The sequence below is a fragment of the Manis pentadactyla genome, chromosome 11 (genome assembly GCF_030020395.1).
Source record: "Manis pentadactyla isolate mManPen7 chromosome 11, mManPen7.hap1, whole genome shotgun sequence".
NCBI classification, from domain to species: domain Eukaryota; kingdom Metazoa; phylum Chordata; class Mammalia; order Pholidota; family Manidae; genus Manis; species Manis pentadactyla.
The window spans coordinates 30230006-30248395 of record NC_080029.1 but is presented as its reverse complement, the minus strand read 5'-3'; the positions used below and the strand labels follow the sequence as shown (position 1 = coordinate 30248395).

Sequence of the window (18390 nt, the reverse complement as noted above, 5' to 3'; positions counted from 1 at the left end):
TAACAATCCCCTTTCCAATGGTCTTTTTGATAAGGCCAGCATTACCTGCTTGGAGCTTTTGCAAAAGGAAACAGTTTGCACATTGAATAAATGTAGCATATATCGCATTGAAACATTTTGGTATTTAATAATATTTTTGAATGGAGGAGTCACTGCCATTTATATGCAGCAGTAAATGTCAGCTGGCAATGACCATGAAGTTCCCGGACACTTGAAAATAACTGGTTCTTGTAATTACTGTTTCAGAGAGGCTCAGCTCACTTCTTATTCAGCGAGAGGACTGCTTCTCTGACAGATGGACTGGTAGCCTTTGTTGAGCTTTTGTATAGTATATTGCTTTTTGTTTTGTGTTGTAACTCCTTGGCCTCGGGCATTTCAATTTGTACATATCAATGTGAAAGACTGTTTTCCTGAGAGATGTATCCCTGAACCTCAGCAAGTATGACTTGCAATGAGAATTAATGGGGGGCTGGGGGTGGGGAAGACACTTCATTCCTCCTGCTCCCAGAGTAACCAGAAAGAGAACGGTTCCTAGCCCCGTAAGGGAGAAGAGATGCGGCTTCTGCAGATACTGTCTGAGCGAGTGCCTCATCCAGTGGGACGGTGCTGTGCCACATTTGGAAGCGGGCCTAAAACTGCTTCTGCATTGGCAGCAGCCACCTCATCAAAAATGCTTTCTTGCATTTCATAGTAAACCTGAGCTGACTCTAATGGGGAGCTCTAAAAAATACCGTTATCATGGCAATTTGGCATTCCTAGTAGCTGGCCGATTGTAACTTTGACAAGCCTTTTGGAATGATTTCAGAGTACTAATCGTTTGATGTCAGTGGCTTGTTCTGCTATGGGGAAGCCACGGGCTGTTACTACATGTAGTGTAAGACTGCCTGATGAGAGGGACATTTCTGAGCTTATTACTTGTCTGTTCTTTCCATTCCAATATACAAATGTTCCTCGATCTATAATGGCCTTATCTCCCAGTAAACCTATCATAAGTTGAAACTGCATTTAATACACCTAACCTACTGTTACAGAACCTGGACTGGATGGCCCAATGGAAGAACCAAGTGGTACTTGTAAGTCTGGAAGGGTGGGAGGTTTATTTCACACCAGCGGGCTCAGAGGAGAGTGATCTCCAAAGGTCTGAGCCCCGAGCACAGGCAAGGTAAACAATTTATACTTTTCTATTTCCATATATGTGACATATTGGCATGTTTGGCAAGTAGGGCAGAAAAAGAACCTGAAAGGGTCCCAGGGGTGGTGGGGCTGAGATTCTCCTGTTAGCCCTATTGGTCATGTTGAAAAGTGTTATTTTCCTTATCACTACGAGCATCATAGACTGGCCAGTCCACCAGAACCATGCGCAGAGTAAATGCATTAGCCGACAGCCGGGCAATATCATCTAACACAAAGCCTGTTTTATGATGAAGTGTTGACTATCTCATGTAATTTATTGAACACTGCAGTGAAATAGAAACAGGGTGGTCATATGGATACAGAATGGTTTTCTGTGTATCAGTTGTTTGCCCCAGTGCTTGCCAGGCTGACTGGGAACTGCGGCTCACTGCCCAGTATCATGAGAGAGGATCGCACCATACACTGCCAGTCTGGGAAAAGATCCAAATTCAGAATTCAAAGTACAGTTTCTACTGAATGTGTATGGCTTTTGCACCATTGTAGAGTCAGAAAATTGTAAGTTGAACCATCATATGTCGGGGGCCGTCTATTACTGAAATTCCATTCTGTGGAAGTCTGTGATAAAGTTGATTCACAGACTGTTTTTAGGAATTTTGGATTTTGTAAAGTACAGTATTATAGCTAAGACTAACAACAAAGTTACCAGTTATCTTGGAAGTGGTATCTTTGCTAGATAAGAAAAAGAATGACACGGTAGTAGTGATGACACTTAATTCACTCTGGTGGAAACATTTTAGCTCTTGTTAGGATAGAATTCTCCTCCTTCAGAAGACAGATGATATTTAAACTTAACAGTTATTTAGGCATTTTAAATTATTTGAAATTAGGGTAAAATCGTGTAGTTTTCAGAGTACTCAAACATACAGAGAAAACAAGTCTAAGTTGTAGCTTCTACAGCAACCAGACTTGCTCAAGCTCGTGGAGGATAATTTCTTGTCTCTAACTCTAGTGAGTATAATTCACTACTCCGTATGAGGTGAATTAGCTCCTTTATTGGATGATTTATTATTAATGTTAAGCTCCATCTCTTGGTGGATGGAAATTAACCTAAGAGCATGTGCCATATTTATAATGTTTGGCTCATCTAAGGAGTCTAATATTTATTAGTCTATAATATCTCCATTTTAAGTATAAGTAAATAAAGGCCCAGATGCATAGCTATTTGTTAAAAGTAGCCAAACAAGTCATATAAAGAGCAGAAAAAGATGTGTCCTTGCGAACTACTTTATGGAAGTTAATCCAGGTTTGACACAACACATACATCATTCAAGAGATTCTAGCTGTTTGCCAGATATTCTCTCATTATTTTAGGCAAGTGTGATAGTCATTGCCTAGTAATAACTCAAGGTTCTCCTTGGATGGCACAAGGGAATTGAAAGCACCTAGGATCAGTAGTAATTGATTGACTGTTGGTTAAGAGAGAGGAAGGAATTAAAGACAGCTTTACAGCAAGCTCATGGACCCAGCCTGCTGCAGAATAAACCTGCTTCCCGTACCCCAGGTCCGTCATTTCCTCTGTTGTCCATACATATCTCTATGCTTTATGGTGTCCTGCCCTTTTCCAGTTAGCCTCTTTGGCCTGTCTGCTCTGTGGTCCTCTTGCTTTCTCTAGATATTAATCCTCTAGTCATGTCATCCCATTCTCTCCTATCCTTTATCTCTTTCTGCTTTTTCTTTGCCTGCAAACACCCTTTAGCTCTCTATCTCACCAGCACAAATCTTCCCACCCTTCTGAGATGTCTCTCATTCTGTCTCCACTATGCAGAGGCCAAAAAGTGGAGCAGGGGAGGATTACTCCATCTGTCTTTTATACCTTTATACTCTCTTCTTAAAAAATTTTTTTTTTTGCATCACAGAATATGTGCAATAAAAAGCACAGATCTTAACTGTTCTTTAGATTTGATTTGTTTCTAGTTATTGGCAGTTATGAGTAAGGCTGCTATGAGCATTCTTATAAAGCCATTTTTGTGGATATACAGTTTTCATTTCTCTTGGGTAAATACCTAGAAATAGAATTGTTGGATCATAGAGAAGATGTATGTTTTACTACATAAGAAAGTACCAAACCTTTTTTCCAAAATGGTTGTGCTATTTCATACTTGGATCAGCAATTTATGGGGTTCTAGTTGTTCCACGTTCTTAATAGCATTTAGTATTGTCAGGTTTTTAATTTTAGCTCTTCTGGTGGGTTGAGTATGAAATACTATTTCACTGTGATTTTAATTTGTTTTTACCTGATGAATAATGATTTTGAGCATCTTTTCATGAACTTACTGGCCATTCATATATCTTTTTCTGTAAAGTGTCTTTTTTAAGTCTCGACTGTTTATCTAAATTATTGAATTATCTTTTTATTGTCTTATTAAATATGCATTTAAATAATAAATACATATACACATGAAATTAGGATAAAATCTTCTGTCTTCTGATGAGCAGAAAGTTTAATTTTAAGTCTTAATTTATCATTTTTTATGGATGGAAGTTTACTGTTATCTGAGAAATCCTTTCTTATCTAGTATTGAGACTATATTTTTCTGTATTTATTTAAGGATGTTTTAGGCCTTTATCTTTGACATTTAGGCTCATAACCTACCTTTAATTTTTTTGTATGTGAAATAAGATGTAACTTTTGAGCCCTCTGCTGTATATGTGTGTGTGTGTGTGTGTGCATATTTATATATATGCACACACACACACACTAAACATATATATATATACATATATATATGTTTACTACCATGTGTTAAAACAAGTTTCCCTATTGAACTGAATCGGTGTCTTGGTTGAAAATTAATTGACCATATTTGTGTGAGTCTATTCCTGGCCTGTTTGTCCGTTTTTATGCCAGTTATTCACTCACTCTTAGTACTGCAGCTTTATAGTAAGTTTTGAAATCAGTTAATTCCTTCAGCTTTGTTCTTGTTTTTCCTAATTGTTATGACTATTATAGATCCTTTGCATTTTCATGTAAATTTAAATCAATATAAATCAAATAAATTGACTTGTCCTCCCACCTCCCGCCCCAAAGCCTGCTAGATTTTGACTGGGATTTCGGTGAACCTCTTTTTCAATTTGTGGAGCACAGACATTTCAATAATACTGAATCTTCTCATCCTTAAACCTCTTCACTTAATTTCTCTCAGCAATGTTTTGTCATTTTCTTTTTTTTTTTTTACAGAAGTATTTTATATTTGTATTGCAAAAAAGTTGATTTACAAAATGATGTGGGTTTCAGATATACAATATAGTGACCCAATAATTGTATACATTTCTACATGCTTGCCACAATAAGTGTAGTTACTCCATTATCATACCAAGATTTTACAATATTATTGGTTATATTCTCTAAGTTGTACTTCCATTCCTGTGTCTAACTTATTTCATAACATGCAGTTTATACCTCTTTATCCCCTTCACCTATTTCACTTATCCCCTTCCCCCCTTCCCTGTGGTAACCAACAATCTGTTATCTCTGTTTGTGGGTCTATTTCTTTTTTGTTTGTTTTTCAGATTGCACATGTAAATGAAATCATATGGTATTTGTCTCTCTCTGCCTGGCTTATTTCACTTAGCATAATACTCTCTAACTTCATCCATGTTGTCACAAATGGCAAGATTTCCTTTTCTATAGCTGAGTAATATTTCACTATTTATATGTACCACATTTTCTTTATCCATCTGTCTATTGGTAGGCACTTGGGTTGTTTCCATATCTTTGCTATTGTATATAATGCTGCAAAGAACATAGCTATACATATATCTTTTTTAATTAGTGATTTTGATTTCTTTGGGTAAATTCCCAGAAGTGGAATTGCTGGGTTATGTGGCATTTCTATTTTTAATTTTTTGAGAAACCTCTGTATTGTTTTCCACAGTGACTGAACCAATTCACATTCTCACCAGCAGTGTAGGAGGGTTCCCTTTTCTCCACATCCTTACCAACACTTGTTATTTCTTGTCTTTTGGATAGTGGCAATTTCAACTAGTGTGAGGTGATACCTCATTGTGGTTTTGATTTGCATTTCCTTAATGATTAGTAATGTTTAGCATCTTTTCATATGTCTCTTGGCCATCTGTGTGTCTTCTTTGGAGAAATGTGTATTCAGGTCCTGTGTCCATTTTTTTAAACTGGATTATTTGTTTTTTTAATGTGGAATTTTATAAATTCTTTATATATTTGGAATATTTTGGATATTATTCTTTTTATATATGTGATATGTCTGGTTCATTCTCCCATATAGTAGGTTACCTTTTTGCTGTGCAGAAACTTTTTAGTTTAATGTAGTTCCATTTATTTATTTTTGCTTTTATTCCCGTTGCCCAGGGAGATGTATCCAGAAAGAAATTTCTCATGCTAATGTTCATGAGATCTTGCCTATGTTTTCTTCTAAGAGTTTTATGGTTTCTTGTCTTAGATTTAGATCTTTAATCCATTTAGTGTTTACTTTTGTGTATGGTGTAAGACAATTATCTGGTTTTGTTCTCTTGCATGTAGCTGTCCAGTTTTCCCAACACCATTTATTGAAGAGACTGTCTTTTCCCCATTGTATATTCTTGCCTCCTTTGTCATATAATAATTGACCATATATTCATGGGTTTATTTCTGGGCTCTCTATTCTGTTCCGTTGATCTGTGGCTCTGTTCTTGTGACAGTACCATACTGTTTTGATTACTATAGCTTTGTAGTATAAGCTACAATCAGGTAGCATGATACTGCCAGCTTTGTTCTTCTTTCTGAAGATTTCTTTGGCTACTCAGGGTCTTTTATGGTTCCATGTAAATTTTAGGATTGTTTGTTCTAGTTCATTGAAAAATGCCATTGGTATTTTGATAGAGATTGTATTGAATCTGTAAATTGCTTTGGTCAGGACCACCATTTTGAAAATATTAATTCTTCCTATCCATGGGCATGGGATAGATTTCCATTTACTTGTGTCTTCAGTTTCTTTCACCAGTGTCATAGTTTTCAGAGTCAAGTCTTCAGCCTCCTTGATTAGGTTCAGACCTAGGTATTTTATTCTTTTTGATGCAATTTTAAGTAAGATTGTTTTTTTTTAATTCTCTTTCCGCTAGTTCACTGTTAGTATATAGGAATGCAACAGATTTCTGTATATTGATTTTGTATCCTGTGACTTTGCTGAATCCATTTATTCTAGTAGTTTTGTGATGGAGTCTTAAGGGTTTTCTATATCTATAATATCCTGTATCTGCAAATAGTGATAGATTAACTTCTTCCATATCAGTATGGATGCCTTTTATCTCTTTATCTTGTCTGATTGCCATGGCTAGGACTTCCAGTACTATGTTGAATAAAAGTTGTGAGAATTGGCACCCTTGTCTTGTTCCTGATCTTAGAGGAAAAGCTTTCAGCTTTTTGCCATTGAGTATGAAGTTGGCTGTAGGTTTGTTGTACGTGGACTTTATTATGTTGAGGTGTGTCCCCCCTACACCCACTTTGTTGAGAGTTTTTATCATCAGTGAATATTGAACTTTGTCAAATGCTTTTTCAGCATGGGTTGAGATAATCATGTAGTTTTTATCTTTCCTTTTGTTAATATGGTGTATCACACTGGTTTGGTGTATCACACTGTCCATTGATGGACAGTGACTGTAACGGTATATGGTGGATACTGTAATATCCTTGCATCCTGGAGTATGTCACAGTTGGTCATGATGAATAATCCTCTTGATGTATTTTTTTTTCATTAATGTACAATTACATGAGCAACATTGTGGTTACTTGATTCCCCCATTATCAAGTACCCACAATATACCCTGTTACAGTCACTGTCCATCAGCATAGTAAGATGCTATAGAATCACTACTTGTCTTCTCTGTGTTGTACAGCCCTTCCCATATCCCCCCTACATTATGTCTGCTAATAGTAATGCCCCCTTTTTTCCCCTTATCCCTCCCTTCCCACCCATCCTCCCCAGTCCCTTTCCCTTTGGTAACTGTTAGTCCATTCTTGGGTTCTGTGAGTCTGCTGCTGTTTTGTTCCTTCAGTTTTTTCTTTGTTCTTATACTCCACAGATGAGTGAAATCATTTGATACTTGTCTTTCTCCGACTGGCTTATTTCACTGAGCATAATACCTACCCTCTAGCTCCATCCATGTTGTTGCAAATGGTAGGATTTGTTTTCTTCTTATGGTTGAATAATATTCCATTGTGTGTATGTACCACATCTTCTTTATCCACTCATCTACTGATGGACACTTAGGTTGCTTCCATTTCTTGGCTATTGTATATAGTGCTGCTATAAACATAGGAGTGCATCTGTCTTTTTCATACTGGGCTGCTGCATTCTTAGGGTAAATTCCTAGGAGTGGAATTCCTGGGTCAAATGGTATTTCTATTTAGAGTTTTTTAAGGAACCTTCATAGTGCTTTCCACAATGGTTGAACTAGTTTACATTCCCACCAGCAGGGTAGGAGGGTTCCCCTTTCTCCAATCCTCGCCAACATTTGTTGTTGTTTGTCTTTTGGATGTTGGCCATCCTAACTGGTGTGAGGTGATATCTCATTGTGGTTTTAATTTGCATTCCTCTGATAATTGTGATGTGGAGCATCTTTTCATGTGCCTGTTGGCCATTTGAATTTCTTCTTTGGAGAAGTATCTGTTCAGATCCTCTGCCCATTTTTTAATGGGATTATTTGCTTTTGGTTTGTTGAGTATTTCCTTTGCTGTGCTCTTTGTATATTTTGGTTGTCAACCCCTTATCGGATATGTCATTTAGGAATATATTCTCCCATACTGTAGGATGCCTCTTTGTTCTACTGATGGTGTCCTTTGCTGTACAGAAGCTTTTTAGTTTGATATAGTCCCACTTGTTCATTTTTGCTTTTGTTTCCCTTGCCCATGGAGATATGTTCATGAAGAAGTTGTTCATGTTTATATTCAAGAGAGTTTTGCTTATGTTTTCTTCTAAGAGTTTTATAGTTTCATGACTTACAGTCAGGTCTTTGATCCATTTTGAGTTTACTTTTGTGTATGGAGTTAGACAGTAATCCATTTTCATTCTCTTACATGTAGCTGTCCAGTTTTACCAATACCAGCTGTTGAAGAGGCTGTCATTTCCCCATTGTATATCCATGGCTCCTTTATTGTATATTAATTGGCCATATATGCTTGGATTAATATCTGGACTCTCTATTCTGTTCCATTGGTCAATGGGTCTGTTCTTGTGCAAGTACCAAATTGTCTTGATTAGTGGGGCTTTGTCGTAGAGCTTGAAGTTGGGAAGTAACATCCCCCCCCTGCTTTATTCTTCCTTTTCAGGATTACTTTGGCTATTCGGGGTCTTTTGTCATTCCATGTGAATTTTAGAACTACTTGTTCCAATTTGTTGAAGAATGCTGTCAGTATTTTGATAGGGATTGCATTGAATCTGTAGGTTCCTTTAGGCAGGATGGCCATTTTGACAATATTAATTCTTCCTAGCGAAGAGCATAGGATGCATTTCCATTTATTAGTGTTCTCTTTAATTTCTCTTAAGAGTGTCTTGTAGTTTTCAGGGTATAGGTCTTTCACTTCCTTGGTGTTAGGTTTATTCCTAGGTATTTTATTCTTTTTGCTGCAATTGTGAATGGAATTGTTTTCCTGATTTCTCTTTCTGCTAGTTCATCATTAGTGTATAGGACTGCAACAGGTTTCTGTGTATTAATTTTGTATCCTGCAACTTGGCTGAATTCAGATATTAGATCTAGTAGTTTTGGAGTGGAGTCTTTAGGGTTTTTTATGTACAATATCATGTCTTCTGTAAACAGGGACAATTTAACTTCTTCCTTACCAATACGGATGCCATTTATTTCTTTGTGTTGTCTAATTGCTGTGGCAAGGGCCTCCAGAACTATGTTGAATAAAAGTGGGGAGACTAGGCATTCTTGTCTTGTTCCTGGTCTTAAAGGAAAGGCTTTCAGCCTCTCGCTGTTACATATGAAGTTAGCTGTGGGTTTGTCATATATGGCCTTTATTATGTTGAGGTACCTGCCCTCTATGCCTATTTTGTTGAGAGTTTTTATCATGAAAGGATGTTGAATTTTGTCAAATGCTTTTTCAACATCTATGGAGATGATCATGTGGTTTTTGTCCTTTTTGTTTACTCTTGATGTTTTTTAAAGTTTAGTTTGCTAATATTTTGCTGAGGATTTTTGTATCTATGTTCATCAAGTTTATTTGTCTGTGGTTTTTTGTTTTGCAGTGTTTTTTTTCTGGTTTTCATATTAACCTAATACTGGCCTTGTAGAATGAGTTTGGAAGTATTCCCTCCTCTTCTGTTTTTTAGATTGCTTTAAGAAGGATATGTATTAGCTCTTCATTAAATGTTTGGCATAATTTTCTTGTGAAGCCATCTGGACATGGACTTTTGTGGGGACTTTTTTGATTATCAGTTTCATTACTAGTAATTGGTCTGTTCAGATTTTTTGTTTCTTCTTGGGTCTGTCTTGGAATATCCATTTCCTCTAGGTTGTCTGATTTACTGTTGGCATAGATTTTTTTTGTAGAAGTCTTATAATTCTTTGAAATTTCTGTGGTGTCATTTATAACTTCTTATTCATTCCTGATTTTATTTGTGTCCTCTTTTTCTCTTGCTAAGTTGGGGTAAGGGTTTGTCTTGAAGAACCCACTCGTGGTTTTATTAATTCTTTTCTATTGTTTTCTTCGTCTCTATTTTATTTTTTTCTGCTCTGATCTTTATTATGTCCCTCTATTTTGGGCTTCATTTTTGTCATTTTAAATATACAGTTTTTTCACATCTTTCATTAGCTATATTTTTTAATGCTCCTGAAAATAATGTTTTAGAATTTCATTTCCAGTTGTTCACTTGTGAGTACAGAGACAATTGCTATTTGTATATTGACCTGTAAACTCATAAATTCACTTGCTAGCTCTAATATTGTGTGTATCTGTTTTATAGGGTTATTGATACATAATCATGATAGATGTAAGTGAATAATGACAGTTTTATTTCCTGCCCTTCTTTAAACCTTTTTAAATGGTTTTCCATGACTTTACTGAAGTAGCTAGAACTTTCAGTATAAGGCTGACTAGAAGTGCTAAGAATGGAATCCTTGCCTTTTCCTGCTCTTACAAAAAATGTATTCAATGTGTCCCGTTAAGTTCATACCTAAATTTTTTACACTGTATCTTCTGCTCTTAAAGCCCTGTATTTCTTTGATATCTTAATTTCCAGGTACAGAATTCTCAGTGTGTATGCTCCAGAACTTTCCTTGCTGTGGCATAACTGTGTTATCCTCATCCTTCTCCATTTTCTGCCTCATTTCCCAAGGATGACTCTTTTTTCTTCTCCTACGTTCATGAAAATAGCTTCTTCTCTTTTATTGGCATCTCTTTTTCTCATTCATTCATTCTTACATCAAATATTTATTGACCAAGTACTGTGTGGCAGACTTTGCTGGTGGCTGAGGCTGTACAGGTTGGTGAAAGCTGGTCTCTGCCTGAAAAATGCTCACCATACAGCATGGAAAGTGCTCTGAATGAATGAATAGTTCCTTGGAATTCCCTGGAAGGAAGGGATATCTCACCTGGTCTGGTGGTCAAAGAGAAGGCCTGCTAGGGGATGTGATAGCGCTGCCTTTCTTTCTTCTTCATGTGCAGTTATACATGATTAGGGATTGGCTTTCTCTTATTCTCTGCATGTGATCATACCAATTCTCAGTTGTTTCCATGCCATCTCTTGGCACAATTTCCAAATTTCGCCAGAAGCACGGTTGTAAACAAATACAAATTTGTTCATTTGTAACTTGTATCTTATTACTGGATCACTTAAAAAAAAAGAACTTAATTATGAAAATAATTTCAGAGTGAATTAATCTTCCAGGATAATGTTTTTGTTAAAGTATTCCCGTGGAGGGCTCCTTTTCCTTTGCACTCTGGGCCAGTACGATGGCCCTCTGGCTTGGTACTGTAGGCAGAGCAGACTCTGTCTTTCTGTGGATAGCAAATATTTGCAAGCTGCACCTCTTCAAGATTTGTACTTGGGATTTTTCATTCCATTTCTTATTCCAAACAATGTCTGTTTGTCTTTGTCAGAATGCTTCTCTAATTAAAAGTTCTGCTTCTTCTTATAAAGCCATAATGACATCACAGAACACATTTTTTTAAAGGATGTACTAAGGATTAATGTAATTTCAGATCATTAAATTATAAAGCTATAAATAGTGTCTTAATGCTAATGGAATAGATGTATGAAGCATTGTTTTGTGATTTCACTAAATGCAGGTGAAACAAATGTTTAAAACGTAAATTGAATTGTGTATTTCTTTTTTCAGGCAAATGTATGCTACTTAATATCCATTAAATGTGTCTGTATTGCTTTACTGTGCTTAAGCATAATGTCAGAAGTCTAAATCCAATTAGGTAATGAAAAATTTGCTATTAGCATTTATTCACTGAATTTCTATCACTTATAAAATTTAAATTACTTCAAAAAAAGAAATCCATTATTACTAATGGATTTTTAAATTTCTATCCTTACAGAGAGGAATGTGGTGATCAAAGAAAATGATCATATCAGATGAAATCAATGTGTATGAGTATGTTTTATGATGATTTTTTAAAATGCCCTAAAATTGTAGTTATCAACATTTAGTCAACAAGAGAACCAATGTTTTAAGTGTATATTACATTAGGGTATTTATATTTCTAATATTCTTAATTAAAATTAGAATATAGTATCCAGTTTAAAAGTAAAATGAAAATATGTGATTATATAATGAGATGTTGCTTAAACTATTTGACCATGAGCGTTTGAGCTTTACTCTTCAGAGGTTATTATTGTTTTGTTTTAAAATCCTGTCTCCCTTTTATTTTTTTCTTTACATGTTATTAAAAATGCTTCACCTTTATTAAATTTAATAGGAGTTCAAAGTGACTCAGCATGTGAGTGTTTTAGCGCTGGAGAGAGATTTGGGAATCCCTTGTAAAGGGTGGTTGCGGTGGTCCTCCCTCGGCCTTGTAGAGAGCTGCACAATGGGAGGTCCATTCTTCCATAGGTAGGGATTTATTAGTTGTTAGTACCATTAATGGCATCTTTCTGAAATTCTACCTTTTTAATTAGCTTATCATCTTTTAGGCAGAGTCTGTTTTGGTGAGAGTTTTTTTTTTTTATCAAATGCCCTGAGACTTCTTGTTTTCTCTGGCCAGAATGCTTGCCCTTACAGGGAGGGAGCAGCCCCACAGGGGAACAAGGTAGTTCTGCTGTGGCCTTTCTAAGCCCTAGGACCTCTTTTGATTATTTCTCATGCTTTATTTATTCTCTTATTATCTCTGTCCAGATTGGCCAGCTAGAGTTAGATCTGACAAGGTCCGCTATAAACATTTGATATTTTCAGTCACAAGTTGGGAGGTTTCTATTAGTTCCATGAAGTAGGTCACCAGACACACTGTATTGCCCCATAGTTTAAATGAGCCATCTGTGGGGTCACTCTGGTAATTGTTCCTTTTTTCAATACCAATGTACCCAAGTTAAGTTGTAGCCCAGGGTGTTAAGGAGCCTTTTCAAAGAGACTAATGGAGTGAACTGTGGGACCCTCTCAACTGAAACTTGCCCTTGGAGAGTTTTTATTATCTCCTTATTTCCTTTTGTATTCCTTTATGTCAATTGTGAACGTTTTTGATTGTGGAAGTTGAGGGTCATGCTTGTAGAAGATAATAAGGAAAAGGGGAAAGTATGGTTGGGAGTAGGAAAAAGAGGCCAAACATCTGTCAATGGCAGTAGTAGAATTTCTTTGCAGTGTCACTTTGGGAAAGAGAAGGAAAGGATGGGTAATAACTCCTTTCCTTCTGTGACTCTTAGGAGAGGAATCAGAAGGGTATGACGTGGGGTGGTCAGAGCTGAGGCTTGAAGCAAAGTAGCTGAAATAAGTCACCCAAATCATCTGAAATGGGCATTTTACTTTGTGTTTCTGACTTTCTGGGGAGATCTGGAAAGTAAGGGTCTTACCATGGTCTTAAGTCTGAATGGCAATGGCTCTGTAGATGGAGAACTGAACTAAGGCAGGTATCTTTAAGGGTATCTGTAAAAGAGTAGTACCAGCTCTGTGCTGGGCCCTCTTTTCTTTGCTGAGGCGATGTCATCTTGTTCTGTGACTTGAAATGCCATCTCTAAGCCTCTTTGATTGCCATTCTGTCTCCAGCTCAGGCTTGCTTCGGATTTGTATTTCTAACTGCTTTCCTTATATCTTCACATAGATGTCCAATAGACTGGATCAACACGAAAGTCTTCATTTGTATCTAGGTTATAATAGGAAATAGATATGAATAAATAGATATTTATATCTAGGAAACTCATCCTGGTTTCCAGGACTTTCTCTGTCTTAACACTTTAAGTCCCACATTCTAGGAAACCTCTTCGTCCCAGGCAAACCAGGATAGATGGCCATCCCGTCTATAGTCCTTAAACCTGCTTCTTTCTCATTCTGAATACCTCAGGAGAATGATCTCTCTCAGGGGAATAATATATCAGGAGAAAACTCTCTTGCTCAAGCTAGACCTTCAAAAGTTATTCATCTCTTTCTAGGTCCATCAATATGTCATGTTTCTTAACCACACCTAATCTGTAAATGTGCCTTGTCTCTGTCTCCCCAGATACCTCCTTCTCTCCATCTCTGCTGATCCCACCTAACACAAGCCAGTTGCATCTTGAGCTGGGTCATGTCATGAGATGAGGCCATGGAACCCTGCGTCTGCTTCATGTTGCTATTACCAAAGTCTCTAGGCTTCCTTACAGTCTGATGCCATCTGCCTCTCTTACCCCTGTCATCTTACCTGCCCCCTGCAGCCACACTGGCTCTCTTTACCTTGGACGTGCTATGTTTGTTCATGTTTCAGTGTCTTTCTACTTGCTCTTGATTCTGCCTGGGATATCATTCCTTTGTGTAGCTGATTCTTTCTTGACATTTAGGTCTTCTTTATCTTAAATGACTTCTTTACAGAGGTGCCTTCCTTGACCAACCAGTTGATGAGAGTAGCCAACCAGTCAGCATGACCGTATTACTTTTTAATTTAGTTTTCTCCAGACTGCATTTATTACTGCCAGACCTTTAGATTATTATTGATTGACTTTCCCTCCCCTACTAGAAGGTTAGCTCTCTAAGAGAGGTAGTTTTCCTGTTGTGTTCACCTGCTGTCCCCAGGCTTTAGAACATGTCACAGAGTAGGTGTTCAGGAAGTATTATTAACTGAGGTAAAGAATAAATTTTATTACCTCAAGGCTTCTAATTAAAACTCTGAGAGAAGACTTTGAAAGATTTTTAATAATAAGGATCAGTAAGTGGAGATTAATTATACAGTGTCTGTTGCTACTATGAAATGTGTATAATAGCATTGATGTAATGTTCATTAATGTATTGTCACCCTGGTTTTCTGTTAGCCTGTTCGCCATTGCACTTTCCCACACCTTCTGTTTCTTTTCAGTCCCTAAGTTATTTGGCAGTGAACTCTTCTCCAGTAGCAGTTTTTGGGACTAAACCCTCAGTGTGAAAGTAGAGCCACTGCGCCTGCGAGTCTGTGAGAAGAGCAGAGCCTGGGAGGCGTCCTCGCTTGTTCTGACGTAAGGGGCCAGTTTTGGAACTTGGGTGATTATAAATCTTTGCATTTCAGTGTTGGAGACACTTTTAAACCAGAGTCTAAGGTGTGGAAGCCCAGCTATTTCTTTGTTAGGGAGGCTTATCTCATAGCTGGGTGTTTAGCAGGATCCTGGCCTCTGCTCACAACAGATACCGCCCTGCTGCCCAGCACCTCCAAGTCGTGACAACCATGAATGTCTACAGGTACTGCCAATGTCCCCCCAGGGGTAAAACTGAAACCTGTTGTTCCAAATGATTACTAGGTTTGCTTCTGTATTCTTCACATTGGGAAATGGCCAATTAAAAAAAAAATCAAATAAGTGGCTTCTTTGGCATTGGGGAAGGATGTCCCAGAGTTTTAAAAAGTTATAAAGATTTTCATCTTACATCATTACTAAGGTGTAAGAATCTATTTTCAGCTTGTATGCCTCTCTAATTCCGTGGCAAGCTTTGCGTTACAAACCCGAAAATATTCTGAAGGAATTTGTTCTTTCAGTGTTTCTATATTTTTCGCCGGCTCCCATCACCATGGAGCTAAATGCTTTGAGAGGCATGTTAGGTTTAAAACAGTAATGAAAAAAGAGGAAAAAATGTTTCTCTTCAGTTCTTCCTCAGCCTTCAGCAAACCAAATGGAATGCTTACTTTGAATGTTTTTAGATTGGTCATCAAGGTAGGAAAGGCATGTTTTTCAGAGCATTCTTTTTTTCCTGGAAAATGCTAACTCATATGAGCACACCTATGAACTGATATTCTAAGAATAGGGAAAATGTACCTGAATTGTGTAGGGAGAAAGCCTTTTTCCTTGGCCTGCATCCAGTTTATAAGATGTATGTGCATCAAAGGTCACACGGAATGGCTTAGGACTCCTACACACAACTAGATTTTTTTTCATATGAAAGGAAATATATCAAAATGTGTATGCTAGTTTTTAGTGTAGAGTTAACTGATTCCTTCAAAAAAACACAATTATTATTAGCTTTCTTAAACTGAGATCTTAGCACACAGTATTATGTGTGAAGTATTGAGTAATCAGAGATAGTTTATTTACTGAAGAATTTGAGTTTCTAGTCTCAGTAGTAGAGAATGTTGGAGATGGATGGGTGTAGCATGCTTGAATTAGTCATTTAATGTTTATGGAAAAGGCAAAAGATGACTCTGGTTGTCCTTTTTTATCAGATTGGAGTTTTTATTTGAAAATCATAGCTTCACCTGGTTATATACTTTGAGACTTGGCCTATCTGAATGAAACAGCCTGCCAAATACTTTTACACATACAAAGGATTAATATCAAATAGGGAAAAAAACTTTTTTCCTCCAATAGTTAAAAACAATGGCATCTTCTGTTAGCTTGTAGGAATGTGTACTGATGCGTTTTTTTTCCTGTTCAGCAATGGAGGTTTGTAGAGTTCTGTTTACATACTGCATTTTTTCCAAGGTGAATTAATATCTTTTGATATTAATTATCAACCCAGTCATGGTTTCACCGTGTTGAAACCTTCAAACATTAATTTCAGGAAGCTTAGATGCCATGTTTCTTTTTAAATGATATTACTGCTCCCTTTTGCATGAATGAAGACAGGATATTGAATCTAAAAGTGGATGACCTTGAAGTAAATTGTGTAATTGAAACAGCAGAGAGTTAAAAATAATTGCAAAGATTGAAAAACAGAAAGTTTAAAAACTCACATCTGTTTTTTGTGATATGAGCTAGTGAGAAAAGATGGTCTTTTCCAATTGCATTAAGTCTTCAGCTCTTCATCAGTCACCACCCAGTATGCAGCATATGGAGACATTCTTTGCAATCTTAAGTAAAACTCCCCACAGGTGACCGCCTGTATAAGGAGCTAGTGACTGCTTTTCTTTGTTCATATGTGTATTGATAAGAACAAAGATATTAGTTCATAAATCAAAACATCCTCTGATTTTATTCTTACACAGTTTTTTTTTGGCAAGTGTCTGAATGTTTTCTTCCTTGGTCCCCTTACCTACTATACCCAGACTGTCCTGCTTTTCATAATATATAAACATAGATGCCAAAGAGTTGCTCCTCTCTTTCATTTTTAAAAAAATTTTGATATTGTTAATGTACAATTACTTGAACAACATTATGGTTACTAGACTCCCCCTATTATCAAGTCCCACCCACATACCCCATTACAGTCACTGTCCATCAGCGTACTAAGATGCTATAGAATCATTACTTGTCTTCTCTGTATATACTGCTTTTTCCATATCCCCCCCTGCTACATTATGTGTGCTAATCATAATGCCCCTTTTTTCCCTTTATCCCTCCCTTCACAGCCATCCTCCCCAGTCCCTTTCCCTTTGTAACTGTTAGTCCATTCTTGGGTTCTGTGAGTCTGCTGCTGTTTTGTTCCTTCAGTTTTTTCTTTGTTCTTATACTCCACAGATGAGTGAAATCATTTGATACTTGTCTTTCTCTGACTGGCTTATTTCACTGAGCATAATACCTACCCTCTAGCTCCATCCATGTTGTTGCAAATGGTAGGATTTGTTTTCTTCTTATGGTTGAATAATATTCCATTGTGTGTATGTACCACATCTTCTTTATCCACTCATCTACTGATGGACACTTAGGTTGCTTCCATTTCTTGGCTATTGTATATAGTGCTGCTATAAACATAGGGGTGCATCTGTCTTTTTCATACTGGGCTGCTGCATTCTTAGGGTAAATTCCTAGGAGTGGAATTCCTGGGTCAAATGGTATTTCTATTTAGAGTTTTTTAAGGAACCTTCATAGTGCTTTCCACAATGGTTGAACTAGTTTACATTCCCACCAGCAGGGTAGGAGGGTTCCCCTTTCTCCAATCCTCGCCAACATTTGTTGTTGTTTGTCTTTTGGATGTTGGCCATCCTAACTGGTGTGAGGTGATATCAAATTGTGGTTTTAATTTACATTTCTCTGATGATTAGAAATGTGGAGCATCTTTTCATGTGCCTGTTGGCCATCTGAATTTCTCCTTTGGAGAATTGTCTGTTCAGATCCTGTGCCCATATTTTAATTGGCTTATTTGGTTTTAGTTTGTTGAGGTGCTTGAGCTCTTTATATAATTTGGATGTCAACCCCTTATCAGATATGTCATTTATGAATATATTCTCCCATACAGTAGGATGTCTTTTTGTTCTACTGATGGTGTCCTTTGCTATACAGAAGCTTTTTAGTTTGATATAGTCCCACTTGTTCATTTTTGCTTTTGTTTCCCTTGCCTGGGGAGATATGTTCATGAAGAAGTTGCTCATGTTTATGTCCAAGAGATTTTTGCCTATATTTTTTTCTAAGAGTTTTATGGTTTCATGACTTGCATTCAGGTCTTTGATCCATTTTGAGTTTACTTTTGTGTACAGGGTTAGACAATAATCCAGTTTCATTCTCTTACATGTTGCTGTCCAGTTTTGCCAACATGAGCTGTTGAAGAGGCTGTCATTTCCCCATTGCATATCCATGGATCCTTTATCGTATATTAATTGACCATATATGCTTGGGTTTATATCTGAACTCTCTATTCTGTTCCACTAGTCTGTGGGTCTGTTCTTGTGCCAGTACCAAATTGTCTTGATTACTGTGGCTTTGTAGTAGAGCTTGA

The 18390-nt window shown here is 37.0% G+C and overlaps 1 protein-coding gene across 13 annotated transcripts in view; it reads left to right on the top strand.

Moving 5' to 3' along the window:
- Positions 1 to 18390, top strand: part of SIPA1L1 (signal induced proliferation associated 1 like 1) — a 413448-nt gene that overhangs the window by 213797 nt on the left and 181261 nt on the right. The window lies entirely within an intron of this gene.